The sequence below is a fragment of the Triticum aestivum genome, chromosome 3A (assembly GCF_018294505.1).
Source record: "Triticum aestivum cultivar Chinese Spring chromosome 3A, IWGSC CS RefSeq v2.1, whole genome shotgun sequence".
Taxonomy (NCBI): domain Eukaryota; kingdom Viridiplantae; phylum Streptophyta; class Magnoliopsida; order Poales; family Poaceae; genus Triticum; species Triticum aestivum.
In genome coordinates this window covers 54,678,873-54,691,544 of record NC_057800.1, presented here as the reverse complement: position 1 = coordinate 54,691,544, position 12,672 = coordinate 54,678,873, and positions in this window count along the sequence as shown.

The window sequence follows — 12,672 nt, the reverse complement described above, 5'->3', positions numbered from 1 at the left end:
ACCGACGCAATGTTGGACCAGATACTGTGCATCTGCTCGGGTCGTCGGCCAATAGAAACATGTACGAAAGGCCTTGCTTACAAGGGCCCGGGCTACGGCGTGATGGCCGCCGAGTCCAGCATGGATTTCTGCCAAAAGCTTCCGCCCTTCCTCTTCGGAGACGCACCTTTGAAGGACTCCGGTAGTGCTTTTCTTATAAAGCTCTCCCTCGTGGACCTTGTAGGCTTTACATCGCCGCACTATGCAGCGTGCCTCATTTTGGTCCTCTGGTAGTTCCTGCCTGGTTAGGTAGGCCAGGAATGGTTCTGTCCACGGGGCGATAACATCCATTATCACGTGGCCTGAAGGTGTTATTTCGATGGCAGAGCCTCTGATTGTGTCAAAGTGTTCGGTATTTGGTGTTGTGGCCGGGTCCAGAATATTGTTACCGGTGTCCCCCTCCCATACCACGGATGGCTTAAACAGCCTTTCCAAGAAGATGTTAGGTGGGACAGGATCGCGCTTAGCGCTGATATGGGCGAGGATATCCGCCGCCTGATTGTTTTCCCGAGCCACATGGTGGAATTCAAGCCCCTCGAACCGAGCTGACATTTTGAGGACAGCGTTGCGATATGCCGCCATTTTTGGATCCTTGGCATCGAAGTCTCCATTTATTTGAGATATTGCGAGGTTCGAGTCCCCACGCACCTCCGGGCGTTGAATGCCCATGGAAACTGCCATCCGGAGACCGTGTAATAGGGCCTCGTATTCGGCTGCGTTGTTGGAGTCTGTGTATAGTATTTGGAGTACGTATTGGACTGCATCGCCGGTGGGGGACGTCAGGACGATGCTAGTCCCCAGACCAGCCAGCATTTTAGAGCCGTCAAAGTGCATGATCCAATTGGAGTACGCGCCGTACTCTTTAGGGAGTTCAGCTTCTGTCCACTCGGCGACGAAATCGACTAGTACTTGCGACTTAATGGCTCACCGTGGCCTATATGTTATGTCGAACGGGAGGAGCTCCATAGCCCATTTGGCAATCCGGCCCGTGGCATTGTAGTTGTTTATTATGTCGTTGAGTGGTACTTCTGAGGCCACCGCAATTGAACACTCTTGAAAGTAGTGTCGTAATTTCTAGGATGCCATGAATACCGCGTATGCTATCTTTTGATAATGTGGGTACCGTGATTTGCATGGAGTGAGGACAGTGGATGCATAATATACCGGCTTTTGAAGTGGGAATTTATGTCCGACCGTCTCTCGTTCGACGACGAGCACTGCGCTTACAACTTGGTGAGTTGCCGCTATATATAACAGCATTGGTTCGCCGACATTTGGCGCGGCCAAGATTGGGTTGGTGGCCAGAATGGCTTTTATTTCTTCCAATCCGGCTGTGGCTGCGTCCGTCCACTCAAAGTGTTCGGTGCACCGAAGAAGGCGATAAAGGGGGAGTGCCTTTTCTCCTAATCGGGAGATAAAGCGGCTTAAGGCCGCCACACATCCAGTTAACTTCTGGATTTTCTTGAGGTTAGTTGGGATAGCCAACTGCGTCAAAGCTCGGATTTTAGCCGGATTTGCTTCAGTTCCTCTACTGGAGACGATGAAGCCCAGGAGCTTTCCAGCGGGTACGCCGAAAATGCATTTTTTCGGATTAAGAAGGCGCAGAAGAAGGAGGAGAAGAAGAAGGAGAATAAGGAGGAGGAGAAGGAGAAGGAGGAAAAGGAGAAGAAGGAGAAGAAGAAGAAGAAGAAGAAGAAGAAGAAGAAGAAGAAGAACAAGGAGCAGAAGAAGGAGAAGAAGAAGAAGGAGAAGAAGAAGAGGAAGAAGGAGAAGAAGAAGGAGAAGAAGAAGCAGAAGGAGAAGAAGAAGAAGGAGGAGAAGAAGAAGGAGGAGAAGAAGGAGGAGAAGAAGAAGGAGGAGGAGAAGAAGCAGAAGGAGAAGAAGAAGCAGAAGGAGAATAAGAAGAAGGAGAAGGAGAAGAAGAAGAAGAAGAAGGAGAAGAAGGAGAAGAAGGAGAAGTGTAACACCCTTGATGCGACTATATCTCCCACGTGTCGAGGCACGACTTAGAGGCATAATCACATTGAAAGCGTATGTCACAAGTTAGGCAATCTTCACAAACATCCCATGTAAAATATATAATGAAAGGGGAGATAACATAGTTGGCTTACACTCTCCACGTCAATCAAGTACATAAATAACATTACATCATTCAAACACTCATGGCCCGACTACGGTGCCAAAATAAAAGACAACCCAACATGCGACACGGTCCCGATCACCCCAACTAGGCACCACTACTGATCATCAGGAAAAGAAACATAGTAACGCTGAGAGTCCTTGTCGAACTCCCACTTGAGCTCAAGCGCGCCATCTGGAGCTGTATCATCAGGCCCTGCATCTGGTGTAATAGTAATCTGTGAGCCACAGGGACTCAGCAATCTCGCACCCTCGCGATCAAGACTATTTAAGCTTAATAGGTAAGGCAAGGTAAATATATGTGGAGCTGCAGCAAGTGACTAGCATATATGGTGGCTAACCTATTCGCAAAGGAGAGCGAGAAGAGAAGGCAAAGCGCGAACGCATAACTAAAGAGGACAATCCTGTGGCAAACATTATTCCAACACCGTGTCCACTTCCCGGACTCCGCTGAGAAGAGGCCATCACGGTAACTCACACAGTTGATTCATTTTAATTAAGTTAATGTTTAAGTTATCTACAACCGGACATTAACAAATTCCCATCTGCCCATAAACGCGGGCACGGCTTTCGAAAGTTCAAATCCCTGCAGGGGAGTCCCAACTTAGCCCATGACAAGCTCTCACGGTCAACGAAGGAATAGACCTCCTCCCGAGACATTCCGATCAGACTCGGTACCTCGGTTCTTCAAGAGACTTCGACAGGTTAAAACAAGACCAGCAATACCGCCCGAATGTGCCGACAAATCCCGATAGGAGCTACACATATCTCATTCTCAGGGCACACTCAGATAGGTCAAGCTACGAGTAAAACCAACCCTCGAGTTTCCCCGAGGTGGCCCCGCAGGCTGAATGGTTCGGACCAACACTCAGAGGAGCACTGGCTCGGGGGGGGGGGGGTTAAAATAAGATGACCCTCGGGCTCCGGAAACCCAAGGGAAAAAGAGGCTAGGTGGAAAATGGTAAAACCAAGGTTGGGCATTGCTGGAAAATCTTTAATCAAGGAGAACTATCAAGGGGTTCCCATTATAACCCAACCGCGTAAGGAACGCAAAATCTGGGAACATAACACCGATATGACGGAAACTAGGGCAGCAAGAGTGGAACAAAACACTAGGCGAGAGGCCAAGCCTTCCACCCTTTACCAAGTATATAGATGCATTAAGGTAACATGGCAATATAATGATATCCCAACAAGTAAATAAATGTTTCAACAAGGAACGGTCTCCAATCTTCACCTGCAACTAGCAACGCTATAAGAGGGGCTGAGCAAAGCGGTAACATAGCCAATCAACGGTTTGCTAGTACAATGGTGGGCTAGAGGCTGAACATGGCAATTTGGGAGGCTTGAAAGCAATTGGTAGGCATCGTAGCATTGGCATAGCAAAAGAGCGAGCATCAAGCAAAGCAAAGATAGTAGTGATTTCGAGGGTATGATCATCTTGCCTGCAAAGTTGTCAGAGTTGACTGGATCCTCGAAAGCAAACTCAACGGGCTCCTCGTTAGCGAACTCGTCTCCCGGCTCTACCCAAACAAGACAAACAAGCAACAAGAACACAATCAACCACGTGCAAGGATCAAACAAGATGATGCCAACATAGTATGCTATGCGGGATGCATATGCAAGATGTGACAGGAAATGCAAGAACCTGGCCTCAACTTGGAAAACCAAGTATGTCACTGGAAAGATGAGATGAAATTGCTTGAAAATGATATAAAGATCACCGGAATCGGAGTTACGGTTTGGAAATGGCAAGCGATTCAAATATGACCACGATCTGCGATTTACAGCAAGTAGCCAACTAAATGCAATGAGATTAACATGCTACAGTACCCAAACATGGCAAAAAAATACATGGCAGGGATGCATTCAAGATGCTTAACAAAAGTCTAGCACTGAGCTACGGCCAATTCATCCATTAACAGGTTCAAACAAGCATGGCAAAACTGCATATGGTAACAGATCTCAGACTTAGTGAAATTAACACTTGTCTGGAATTTCAGATCAGGTAGCCCTCTTCGGAGCAACAAAACTATATGCTACAGGATCTGAACATGGCAAAGTAAAGCATGGCATGGAGCTACTCAAAGAGCTTAACAAAAGTCCCTTAGTGACCTTGAGCCAAAAGGGATCACAAAATACATTTGCAAGCATGTGAACATGGCAAAAACATAATCAGTTTTCAGACTTAGTGAAAACTGGGACATGCTGAAAACAGATCTCAAGTAGGCATGTTTACGAGCTCGATGCACTCACTACGGTGCAAGTCATGAAGAGCCAAGCATACATCTATCAAGAACGCACAAAATACAAGCTAGACATGGCAAAAAAATAGCATAGCATGCACGGATCAACTACAACATCCTCGGCAAAATCGCAAACAAGTTGACAATCTGCCCAGATTCAAAAAGTAGCAAAAGTAGAGCTCGATTGACTCAAGCTAGGGTGCTCCATATATGCAAACAAAGACATGGATGGATAGAGCACTACAATATTAACAAAACATCCTTACTGATCATCCTCAAAAGAGGCACGGATCACTAGGAAACAACATGAACATATGGCATCATGAACTAAACAGCTCAAGGACTTAGTGGAAATGCTAAGTCCCTGAAAACAGAATTACCAAGTGCCTCACTTTGAAGCTTGCACTAGTCACCACACACATCACAAAAATACATGGGTTGCACCTCTGGAAAGATGACAAAACCCTTAACAAAACATATGTAGAGCATCAGGACATATCATGCACACAATAATCATGGCAAAAATGACAAAAGCCTAAATGGAGTAGCAGATCTGACAATTATCTCAAGTAGCCTCCTTCTAACAGCATTTAGGGCATCAAGATGAACTCAAATGAAAATGATGCAATGGAATGAAATGATGTACTCTCTGAGATGAACATTTTGATATACTATATGCATGAATCGGAGCTACGGATGCGAAGTTACGAGGCCATGAACAGGAGCATATGGATCTGGAATTTTAGGGACTTGGAAGAAAAAAACAACCCTGAGATCTAGGGTTTGCACGGAAGCCGTGGTGGGTGCACTGTAGCAGATCGAACGTCGCCGGAGTTCGTCGCCGGAAATGGGGGCGACGGTGGCCGGACTTGGCGAGGGGGGGGGGAGGAGGCGGCCGGATCTGGTCCCTGGAATGGCGGAGGAGCTCCGGGAGCTCCGGGCGGCGAGGTGGGGCGGCGCTGGTGCGGTGCGGCAGCATGCCGGCGTCAAGGCGGCGGGGCGGAGCGAGGTCGCCGGAGATGGCACTGCGGCGGCGCGGCGGTGGCGCAGGAGGAAGGAGAAGGCGGCGTGGCGACCAGGCGGGCGGCGCGCGGGACGGGCCCGCGGGGCTGGATGCGGGCTCGGCGGGCCGGCGGGGATGTGGTCCGGGTGGTGCCACCGTGGCGGCTCCCGGTGGCGGCGGCGGATGTCCGACGCGGGGCGGACAATGTCCGTCGGCGGCGGGTAGAATTTAGGGTTTGGGGGAGAAGGAGATCCGAATTTCGGGGGGGGGGGTCTTTATATAGAGGTAGGAGGAGCTAGGGAGCTCCAAATTGAGCATGGTTTTCGGCCACGCGATCATGATCGAACGCTCTAGGTGATGGAGCAGGGTTAGGTGGGTTTTGGGCCAACTTGGAGGGATGTTGGGCTGCAACACACACGAGGCCTTTTCGGTCCCTCGGTTAACCGTTGGAGTATCAAATGAAGTCCAAATGATGCGAAACTTGACAGGCGGTCTACCGGTAGTAAACCAAGGCCGCTTGGCAAGTCTCGGTCCAATCCGGAAATGTTTAATCCCCACACATGAAAGAAAGCTAGGAATGACCACCGGAGGAGAACGAAGCGCCGGAATGCAAAACGGACAACGGGGAAAATGCTCGAATGCATGAGATGAACACGTATGCAAATGCAATGCACATGATGACATGATATGAGATGCATGACAACGACAACAACACACAGAGACAAAAACCCGAAGCCGAGAAAATAAATTAACTTAAGGCCGGAAACGGCAAGAGTTGGACTACATATTGGGTAAATCATATCCGGGGTGTTACAACACTCCACCACTACGAAAGGATCTCGTCCCGAGATCTAGAACTGAAAGAACGCCGGGTACTCAGAACGGAGGTGATCCTCGCGTTCCCAGGTAGCTTCACGGTCGGAATGGTGTGACCACTTAACTTTGAAGAACTTGATCGACTTGTTGCGAGTCTTGCATTCAGTCTCTTCAAGGATAGCAATGGGGTACTCACGATAGGAGATATCTTCTTGGAGCTCAATGTCCTCGAAGTTGACGGTGCGGTCAGGAGTCTTGAAGCACTTTCGGAGCTGAGAGACATGGAACACATCATGAACATTTGCAAAGTTTGACGGAAGCTCGAGTTGATAGGCCAAATCGCCTCTCTTGCTGACAATCTTGAAAGGTCTCATGTATCTGGGGGCAAGCTTCCCTTTGATACCGAAGCAACGAGTACCTTTCATAGGAGATACGCGGAGGTAAACATGATCTCCGATCTCGAAAGCCAAATCACGGTGCTTACTATCATAGTACCTCTTCTGGCAGGATTGGGCTGCTTTGAGGTTATCTCGAATGACTTTGCACATTTCCTCTGCCTCTGTGATTAAGTCATTTCCCAAAAGCTGACGTTCACCGGTTTCAGACCAGTTGAGAGGGGTACGGCACTTCCTGCCATACAGAATTTCAAATGGGCCTTGCCCGAACTTGCTTGAAAACTGTTGTTGTAGGAGAATTCAGCATAAGGAAGACAATCCTCCCACTTCATGCCGAAGGAGATCACACAAGCCCTGAGCATATCTTCAAGAATCTGGTTGACACGCTTGACTTGACCGCTAGTTTGAGGATGGAAAGCTGTGCTGAAGCGGATGTTGGTGCCCATGGCCTTCTGAAACAAATCCCAAAACTTGGAGGTAAAGATGCTGCTACGGTCTGAAGAGATTACTTGAGGAATACCGTGCAGAGAGACAATTCGAGAGGTATAGAGTTCCGCCAATTGAGCTGCAGTGATTGACTCTTTGATAGGTAGAAAGTGAGCCACTTTGGTGAGTTTGTCGATGACAACGAATATAGCATCATTGCCAAGTTTGGACTTTGGAAACCCAGTCACGAAGTCCATCTCAATGTGGTCAAACTTCCATTCTGAAATGACAAGAGGTTGAAGGAGACCAGCTGGCCTTTGGTGTTCTTCCTTCACTCTTCTGCAGACATCACATTCATTCACGAACTGAGCAATCTCGCGTTTCATTCGAGTCCACCAATAATCCTGCTTGAGGTCCTGATACATCTTCGTGCTCCCAGGGTGGATGGAGAGGAGAGAATTGTGAGCCTCGTTCATGATCACTTTACGAAGGTCACCTTTGGGTACAACAATACAATCCTCGAAGAAGAGAGTGTCCTTGTCATCAAGGCGGTAGCACTTGTACTTGGGTTAACTCTTGGCAATCCCAATCTTCACCTTTTTCACCATAGCATCAAGAATCTGGGCTTGGCGAATCTGGTCTTCCAAGGTAGGAGAGACTAGAAGGTTGGCGAGGAAACCTTGAGGAACAACTTGCAGATTAAGTTTGCGGAAAGCTTCACAAAGCTCGGGTTGATAAGGCTTGAGAATCAGACTGTTGCAATAAGCTTCCCTGCTCAATGCGTCAGCAATCACATTGGCCTTGCCTGGATTATACTCGATATTTGGATTATACTCTTGAATCATTTCGACCCATCGAGTTTGCCTGAGGTTGAGATTAGGCTGAGTGAAGATGTACTTGAGACTCTTGTGATCAGTTAAAATGTCCACTTTTCTTCCCAATAAGAGATGTCTCCAAGTCAAAAGAGCATGCACAACTGCCGCCAACTCGAGATCATGAGTGGGGTATTTCTTCTCATTAGGCTTCAACTGGCGAGAGGTATAAGCAACAACTTTCTTCTCTTGCATCGACACTGCGCCAAGACCTTGGAGAGAGGCATCACAAAATACCTCGTACGACTTGGACTCATCAGGCGGAGTCAGAACTGGAGCAGTGATCAATTTCTCTTTCAAAGTGTTGAAAGCAATGTCACACTCCGGAGACCAAACGTACTTGACGTGCTTCTGGAGAAGATTTGAGAGAGGCTTCACGATCTTAGAAAAGTTTTCAACGAATCTTTGGCAATAGCTTGCGAGACCGAGGAAGCTATGGAGTTGCTTCACGTTCTGAGGAGGTTCCCAATTCACAATTGCAGACACCTTCTCAGGATTCACGGCAATGCCCTTGGCAGAGATGATATGACCAAGATAAAGAACCTCATCGAGCCAAAATTCGCACTTGGAGAACTTGGCGTAGAACTGGTGTTCCCTCAGCTTGTCGAGTACCAAACGCAAGTGCTTGGCATGATCTTCCTTGTTCTTTGAGAAAACCAGAATGTCGTCGAGATAGACCAAAACAAAGTCATTGGTGTAGGTGTTGAAGATGAAGTTCATCATGCGAGAGAACGTCGGAGGAGCGTTGACAAGGCCAAAATACATGACAGTGTATTCATATGAACCATAGCTTGTCCTGAAGGCCGTCTTGGGAATATCTTGCTCACGGATTCAAATCTGATGATAACCCATATGGAGATCAAGCTTGGAATACTTGGGCGCCTTTGAGTTGTTTGAACAGCTCGTTGATATTGGGAAGTGGGTATTTGTTCTTGATGGTCTTCTTGTTCAATGGATGGTAATCAACATAAAGTCGGTCCGTTCCATCCTTCTTCTTCACAAAAAGAACACCACAACCCCACGGAGAAGAACTAGGCCGGATGAGACCCATTCTTTCTTGAACATCGAGTTGCTTCTTCAGCTCCTTCAACTCTTCAGGTCCGAGCTTGTAAGGACGCTTGCACACAGGTTCCGTGCCAGGCTCAAGATCAATGACGAATTCAACTGGCCGGTGCGGAGGCATTCCTGGAAGCTCTTCTGGAAAGACGTCTTGATATTCGCAAACGACTGGAATCTACGAGATAGCATCCAGTTCACCCTTCTCATTGAGAGAAAACAGACGGATAGTATCATCACGAGCGGCAAAGACAATTACATCCTCAGACGAATGAGTCAATTGAATCTGCCTGGCTGCACAATCAAGATGCGCCTTGTGCTTAGAAAGCCAATCCATTCCGAGAATAAGATCAATATCTGAGTTACCAAGAACCATTGGAGAAGAAAGGAACTTGTAGTCGCCCAACGTGATAGTAAAATCTGGCACCTCCAGACTTGCACTCAAACGTGTGCCAGGAGAAACGATATCCATTTGTTTACCCAAATGAGAAGAAACGAACTCATGCTTGGTAAAAAATGGCTTTGACATGAAACAATGCGATGCACCAGTGTCAAAAAGAACTCTTGCGGGAATATCATTAACAGGAAGGTTACCCATGATGACATCTGATGAATCCTCTGCCTAAGCTGCATTCATCAAGTTGACCTTGGCGTGCTTGGGGTTATGCTTGACCACAGCTGTACTTGCCGATCTGACAGGAGGAGGAGGAGGAAGACGCCTCTTGTTGAAACACTTGTTGGCATAGTGACCCTTCTGTTGGCACTTGTTGCACGTGACCTCTGAAAGCGGACGGTGGTACGGAGCACTCGATCTTGGAGCTTGAGACGAAGTCTTGTTCTGAAAGCCAGGGTTGGGTGGGTGGGAAGAACCACTGCCACCTTTGCTCTTCTGCTGATACGGCTGACGAAACGGAGGAGGAAGCCAATACTTCTGCTGCTTGGCCACTTCAGTAGAGGAAGAAGGAGTAGTGTCTCTGACTCGCTTCTTGGAAGCATCACACCTCAGTTGAGCGGCCTCTTGCTTCAGTGCCATGTTGTAGAACTCATCGTGTCTCAAGGGCTCAAAAAGAACAAGAGCTAGCTGAATTTCTTCTCTAAGACCACCCCTGAACTGGTATATCATGCTCTTCTCATCAGGTACGTCCTGCTTGGCAAAGCGGGCGAGCTTCTGAAACAACTTGTTGTAGTCATAGACAGACAAAGAGCCTTGCTTCAGATTGCGGAATTCCTCACGCTTGCTTTTAGTCACACTCTGAGGGATGTGATGAGCTCAGAAATCTTGACGGAATTCATCCCAACTGATCACACGTCCACCTCTGGAATCCTTGTACTGCTGGAACCACTCTGCAGCTTGATCTTTGAGCTAGAAGGAAGCGAACTTGACGAAATCCTTAGGCCTGACGTTACTGCACTCAAAATGCTTGGACAGATCCACAAGCCAATCGTCAGCATCGGTTGCCTCAACACAATTGCTGAAAGTCTTTGGCCCATTAGCAAGGAACTGGTTGAGTGAAGCAAAGTGATTCTGATTGTTGCCTTGGTTCCCTTGATTGCCTTGATTGCGCTCTTGAAGAATTTGCATGATCAACTGCGTGTTTGCATTGGTTGCGGCCATCACAGCTTGCCATGCCTCCGGAGGAGGTGGAGGTGGTGGCGGATCAGGATTCGGAGTCGTGCGCGTTGGAGGAGCCATCCTGAAGAGGTTGACATCCATTAGCATATTGATAGACAAATATTGAAGCTGAATCCAACGGAATGAAAATTGCAACATAAAGTCTTCACATCTGAACAAAATGAATGAATGCATTCCTCTTGAAATGGTCACATATCCATAAATTGAGAAGCCACGCAGAATTAGGTAGAAGAAATAAATCAACAAGGTACGGATCCAGAACGAATAATCGGTAAGAAATCCCAATCTCAAACCAATATTCGTGGAAGAAGAACTAGAGCTACAAGAGTTCCCACCTATGAAACTCTCGAACCTTTCCGGTTATGCAATCAGGTGTTGAGGATACAGGGGAAGCATAATATCTCACCCAAACTAGCAAATCCTACATCCAGCTGTATCCATCCTTCAACACATAACCAAGAAAACTTCGGAAACCATCTACCTCAACCTTCGAAAAGCATCCGTATACAAGTTATGGTGATACTCCCGAACTCCCGCCCCAGTACTGGGTGGCGTCGAGGTTATCTCACCAACGAACTGCATAAAAGAGATTTTCGATGTCAGCGTACTAAACTCAGGTATTCCAGAACTGCAACGATAATATTATGACGACAACACCTCAGAGCTCAACTCCCCGAGACACTTCCACTAAACCCCTGACAGGAGGCACCAAGACAATGTTCTCATCATAAAACCATCGGAACGATTCCAAGATACTCGCGTGATCCTAAAAAAAATTTAGTGAAATTTGAGAAGAGAAGAGTCAAAACTCTACGTCAGGATGCCTTACCAGAGCGATGAGGAGACTGGGAAGTAAAAAGAATTCCTAACTCTCCGATATATAGTTCCTAAATGACTCAAAACATTTTTCTAGACACAACTTGGCTGCTAAAAAAGATCAAGCAATGGGGCTCCTAAGGTCAGGGAAGGCTCTGATTACCAACTTGTAACACCCTCGATGCGACTATATCTCCCACGTGTCGAGGCACGACTTAGAGGCATAATTGCATTGAAGGCGTATGTCGCAAGTTAGGCAATCTTCACAAACATCCCATGTAAAATATATAATGAAAGGGGAGATAACATAGTTGGCTTACACTCGCCACGTCAATCAAGTACATAAATAACATTACATCATTCAAACACTCATGGCCCGACTACGGTGCCAAAATAAAAGACAACCCAACATGCGACACGGTCCCGATCACCCCAACTGGGCACCACTACTGATCATCAGGAAAAGAAACATAGTAACGCTGAGAGTCCTCGTCGAACTCCCACTTGAGCTCAAGCGCGCCATCTGGAGCTGTATCATCAGGCCCTGCATCTGGTGTAATAGTAATCTATGAGCCACAGGGACTCAGCAATCTCGCACCCTCGCGATCAAGACTATTTAAGGTTAATAGGTAAGGCAAGGTAAATATATGTGGAGCTGCAGCAAGCGACTAGCATATATGGTGGCTAACCTATTCGCAAAAGAGAGCGAGAAGAGAAGGCAAAGCACGAACGCATAACTAAAGAGGGCAATCCTGCGGCAAACATTACTCCAACACCGTGTCCACTTCTCGGACTCCGCCGAGAAGAGGCCATCACGGTAACTCACACAGTTGATTCATTTTAATTAAGTTAATATTTAAGTTATCTACAACCGGATATTAACAAATTCCCATCTGCCCATAACCGCGGGCACGGCTTTCGAAAGTTCAAATCCCTGCAGGGGAGTCCCAACTTAGCCCATGACAAGCTCTCACGGTCAACGAAGGAATAGACCTCCTCCCGAGACGTTCCGATCAGACTCGGTACCTCGGTTCTTCAAGACACTTCGACAGGTTAAAACAAGACCAGCAATACCGCCCGAATGTGCCGACAAATCCCGATAGGAGCTGCACATATCTCGTTCTCAGGGCACACTCAGATAGGTCAAGCTACGAGTAAAACCAACCCTCGAGTTTCCCCGAGGTGGCCCCGCAGGCTGCCTGGTTCGGACCAACACTCAGAGGAGCACTGG